Source organism: Labeo rohita, chromosome 7 (assembly GCF_022985175.1).
Source record: "Labeo rohita strain BAU-BD-2019 chromosome 7, IGBB_LRoh.1.0, whole genome shotgun sequence".
In the NCBI taxonomy this organism is placed as follows: domain Eukaryota; kingdom Metazoa; phylum Chordata; class Actinopteri; order Cypriniformes; family Cyprinidae; genus Labeo; species Labeo rohita.
Window position 1 is genome coordinate 20,064,557 of NC_066875.1, and position 6,000 is coordinate 20,070,556.

Below are 6,000 nucleotides of genomic sequence, written 5' to 3' on the forward strand. Positions count from 1 at the left end.
TTCAACATCAGTAAGACTGAATACTTCTGTCTGTGGTGAAAGAAAACATGTTTCTTTAGCATACAGATTTTCCTTAAATGCCTCCTTTGAAAGCATGTCTTCCTCTTCCTCATCTTCCAGTGAAAGCAACAGCAGAGCAACATCAAGGGAAGATTTAAAAGGCAAGTGGCCAAACTTCAAACATTTAGTTAAACACACTCTCTGTGCAGCATTTGATATCCTGCTTTTAAAGGGTCATCAGTAACAGTATGGAGTTTCTTCTGTTTACAAACAAATCTGAAAGACTCAGTAGTTCATTTATTTAATGCACATCTTTTATCATTGTAAATGGGACTGATAACCCTTCTCGTCTGGCTTTTCTCTTGCTTTATTTAGATCTATCAACATCTACTCCAGCCAATGAGGACAAAACAACCTTGCCAGCAAAATGCGAAACTGGAGGAACAATCAGTTTAGGTAAGAGGAGTAGTAACAGTCTGAAAACAAAAACGTATAGTAGTCAAAGACAGCTCTTTATGCACACCACTCTTTGTCAATGTCAGCAGCTGAATATATGTTGTGTTATTTGCTTAACAAGGCTGTTAGGCTCATTAATATTATTCACACTGTCTGTGAAACACAAGCACTAGCCAATGAGATTATTATCTTCTGTCTAGGAGACGCTTCTGCTTGTTCTTAAAGCTTTTGTTCTATGCAAATGGATAAAATTATTTCAGAGTGTCTATTTAGGCTAGTGCAAATTGCCCATTTTGTTGGCACAGGTTATTTACACTGACTCCTCCCACCAATATCTGATTACGACTAACACAACTACAAAAGAAGCCCCTCTGGTAACAGGAGCAGTGGTATGGAGAATAAAGATAGTGGATTTAGCTTTTATTGCGACTGCTGTATGTTCCAATCAGCCTTTTTCTAACCCCATTCTTCTCCCTTTGTGTATCACATCAGAGAGGCATTTCTTTTAAGAAAGGGAGAAAATCAAGAGCCTACCAGGCGAGATTTAATAGACCTATTATTGAAATTGTGTTAATCTTGCAAGCTGGCACACATACCGTAATGTGATATTATTAACACACTTCAAAGTGTGGATCCCTTTCTGGACATCAACTGATCAGCATTTAGGGTTAGGAGCAGGTGAAGGAATGGGATAAAGGGACAAGTCATGCCCCATTCACACGGGGCGTCAGCGTTAACACTTCTCATTTACTTTGAATGTGACGTCAAGCATTGCTGAACTGGATTATGGGTCCGTTGCGTCACGTCACTGGTGTTAAAAACAGAAGTTTTAACTCTCACGACAGAAGTTAAAATTTTTTCAACTTTTCAAGCGATCAGATCGACTTATGCAAATATAGTAGCGCACACGCTAGCCAATCCCATTCAGTGCAGACGCTGGCCAATCAGCGCGAAGCTTCAGGCACGCCCTCTGTGAAGCGTTAATGCTGACGTGTTGTGTAAATGGGGCGTATTTCCAAATTACAACCCTAATTCCAGAAAAGTTATGACGTTTCGTGAATGCCACAAAATCAATATGTTACCTGTTCATTCTCTTTAACCTATATTTAATTTACTAAAAGACAAATAAAAATTTTTCAATGTTTTCAGTTGCCAACTTGTAATTTTATTTTGTAAATACAACCAACTTTTGAAACACGCCAAAAACGTTGGGACAGAGGTATGTTTAACACTTCAGCTTTCCTTTTAATTACAATGTTTAATTGTTTGGGAATTGAGGATACTAATACGAGTTTTGCAAGTAAAATTGTTGTCCAATCTACTTCAGATGCTCATCAGTCTGTGATCGTCATTGTCTGATTCTTCTTTTCATGACTGGTCATACACATACATCTGGACTGCAGGCAGGCCAGTCTAGCACATTCAGTCGGTGTCTCCAGAACCACACTGTTGTAGCACATGCAGAATGAGACCTGGCGTTGTCTTGATCTAATAACCATGGACTTCCCATGAAAGACGGCATCTTGATGGCAGTATATGTGTCTGTACAATCCCAATACATGCCTCCATTTCATGCACATATTCCAGTCACCAATGCCGGTTTGCTCTGCTGCACCCCCATACCATGACAGTCATTTGCGTTTGCATCTATCGCTGATGAAAGTCTGGATGGTCCCTTTGGTCTTTGGTACTGAGAACTCAACGTCCACCGTGGACTCGTCTGACCACCGCACACATTTCCATCGTCTTTTTGACTATCTGAGATAAGCTCTGGCCCACAGAACCTCATGGCATCACTGCAAAGAATTGGAGTATATCTTAATCTAAAACACTCCTGAACCCATGTGGCTATATTTAATACCACAGCATGACGGTTTCTTATGCAATGCCATCTGAGGGCTCAAAGGTCATGCACATTCACTTGAGGTGTCTTGCCTTCCCCTACACCAGTGGTTTTAAACCGGTCCGGCGAGCACCCCCAACACTGCACATTTTGTAGGTCTCTCATATCTGACACACCCACTTCAGGTCTTGCTGTTACTACTAATGAGCTGAAGAGTTGAATCAAGTGTGATGAGGGCGACACAAAAATCATGCAGTGTTGGGGGTGCTCGCAGGACCGGTTTGACAACCCCTGCCCTACACAGACTGACATTTTGTGCTCAGTGACACATTTTTGTGTTGATTTTGATGTTTGTTTTATATCATGGTCCTGATGGAAGATCCAACCATGGGACATTATAAGATTTATAACAGAATCAGTCAGTTTTAGATTTTTTATCTGTTGGTATTTATTAGAATCCATGATGCCATATACCTGAACAAGATATCCAGGACCTCCAGCAGAAAAAAGCCCACAACATTAAAAATCCAGCAGTATTTTAACCGTGGGCATGGGGTACTTTTTATACATGTTTGCACCAAACCTATCTAGCAGGTTTGCTGCCAAAAAGCTCTTTTTTTAAAGTTTCATCTGACCATAGAAGCCAGTCTTGTTTGAAGTTCCAGCCGTGTCTGACAACTGAACATGCTTGAGTATGTTTTTAGATGAGCGAGGAGAATTTTTCTTGAAACCTTCCTGAACAACATGTTATGTAGGGACCGTTTGATATTTCTTTAGGTTTTCTGACCCAAGACTCAGCTAGTCTTTGCAATTCACCAGATGTGATCCTTGGAGAGTCTTTGGCTACTCAAACTTTGGCTACTCAAACCTTCTCACACGATATAGACACACATCCTCTTCCAGGCAATTATTCCCCTTATGGTGGAAATGGGGATTTTCAATGCTTTAGCTATTTTCTTACAGCCATTTTATATTTTGTGAATTTTGTGCACAACAGAACTATATTCTTTGGTTTTACCCCTTGTGGTGGATGATTAAGGGAATTTGGCTTTGTTTATCTCATATGTATAATCCTGATGAACAGGCTGTCATGGCTGGATAATTTCATGCTCCTAGTCACCCTGATGTGCTAAAAAAATATATAAATATGAATGGGAATATACTTTAGAGATATTTTACTCATAAGAATTTCTAGGGGTGCCAATAATTGTGGCCAACATGCATTGGAGAAAAACTGCCTTCCATTGTCTTAAATGTAATTATTATTCCTCAAAATGTGGGAGAAACAAATTAGTTGTGGTGAACATGTGCCCAGTTGTAATGTTTGCCATATGCTCCTGCCCCAAGTTATGTGTGGGAAAATAGAACAACAGAGTGATAAAGAAAAGTTGTTTGAATTTTATAAAATAAAATATAGCACTGTGCCTAGAAAACAGTATAATATAATAACAGTATTTTTAATCAGTAGTAAGGAATGAACCAATCTGACAGATGAATACGATTTTTTTTATTCTTTTGAGGCCATTAATCGTCTGAGGCCCTGGCGCACTGACCCAATGGCCTGGTCCATACTCAGCCCTGTGTTAACCAAATCAACAATCGTGCACATTTATACATCTTCATTTATTATGTAATTAGAATCAAACCACCATATGTGACTCTCTGTTATTGATGCCAAACAGGTCATGTTTCCTCAGATGTGAGTCCTAGTGAGAACCATAGAGAGGAGCAACACCGTTCAAAACCCAGCAGTACGACATCAGTGAGACACAGGTCCAAGACTCACGCTCAACTCATAAAAGAGAAGTTGGACCAGATCAAAGCTGAGATGCTAAAGATCTCTGAAGTCCACCTGCATCAGCGCCCTGAGAGGTAAACAACAGTCAAACTGATTCTCCAGACCTAGTTTAGAAGAGTACCAGAGGCATATTCTTCGACTATGATTTCAACAACCTCTATTACTGTAAAAATATCATTAGAAATTCATGGAGAGGTTGGCACCGATAGCCTTGTGGGCAGTGCGCCAACATACAACGTTGTTGCGCTCCAGGCGTCCCGTGTTCGAATCCCGACTCAAAGACCTTTCCGGATGCCACCCCCCCTCCTCTCTCTCTCACTTCGTTTCCTGTCAATTATGATCTTTCAAAAAAATATGGCTAGGTACAGATATTTTTTCTTTGTAAAACCCAACGGTTACAGATGAAAATGAGGAAACCTATTGCCCTTAACCAACTAAGTTAAAACCAAAAGTACTTATGGCTACTGTGAACATATATACAGTTTGTATGATCCCTCTTATACATATATAAGAGGGATCATACAAAATGCATGTTATTTTTCTTTTTATTTAGTACTGACCTGAATAAGATAATCACATAAAAGACGTTTACATATAGTCCACAAGAGAAAATAATAGCTGAATTTATAAAAATGACCCTGTTTCTTTTTTTTTTTTAAGTTGTTGGCTTTCTGTTCAATTATTATTCAGACAGGACAGTGGAGAGATGACAGAAAAGTATTTGGTAGAGAGAGGGGAGTGGGATCGACATAGGACCTCAAGACAGGAATCGATTTCGGGTTGCCGTGAGCGCAGTTGCGCTGTATATGTTGGCACACTAACCACAAGGCTACCGGAGCCTTCTTAATACTGTGTTGTTACCTGAATGATCCACAGCTGTGTATTTTTGTGACAGCTGTTTATGATTCCCATGTATTTGAACCCTTTCCGACAGTGACTGTATGATTTTGAGGTCCATCTTTTCACCCTGAGGACAACTGAGGGACTCATAACTGTTACAGAAAGTTCAAACACTCACTGATGACCTTCAGAAGCTACAGATGATATTTGTTTCCCAGAGAACAAAATAAGTTAAATTTACCCTGATCTTCAAATTCAAAAAGTTTTCACCCCCCGGCTCTTAATGCATGGTTTTTCCTTCTGCGGCATCAGTGAGTGTTTAAAACTTCTTAGTTGCATATGAGTCCCTCAGTTGTACTCAGTGTGAAAAGATGGATCCCAGAATCATCAGTCATTGTTGGAAAGGGTTCAAATACACAAAAATGCAGAAAAAACAAAGAATTTGTTGGACCTGAAGTATTTTTTTGGAAAAGCAGCGGGCAGTTTATCTGTTCAGGACAAACAGAGAACTCATGAACAGCTATCACAGCTGTGGATCATTCAGTTGACAGCACTTCAAGTGTATGTAAACCTTTGAACGGGGTCATTTTTATAAATTCAACTATTATTTTCTCTTGTGGACTATATGTAAACATCTTTCATATGAAATATATTATTCAGGTCAGTACTAAATAAAAAATAAAATGCATTTTGTGTGATCCCTCTTAATTTGCTAAAATATTTACCATTTTGCAGATTCTGCAAGGTGTATGTAAACTTTTGACCTCAACTGTATATAACTTTCCTTCTTCTGTTAAAAAAAAAAAAAAAATTGAAAAAATGTCTTTGGGAAAAGTTTTTGTCACCAAAATGGTTTGATTACAAACAAACAAAGTCATACAGATGTAAAACAACATGAGGGTGGATGACAGAATTTAATTTTTGGGTGAACTTATTCTTTACCTGAATTAGGTAGAAGCATTAATGTATGCAGCAAATGTATATTTCCATGACCCAATCACTTAAAAGGAAAGTATGTATATATATTTTCAGTGCATGCATAATTATTATGCAAGTTAATATT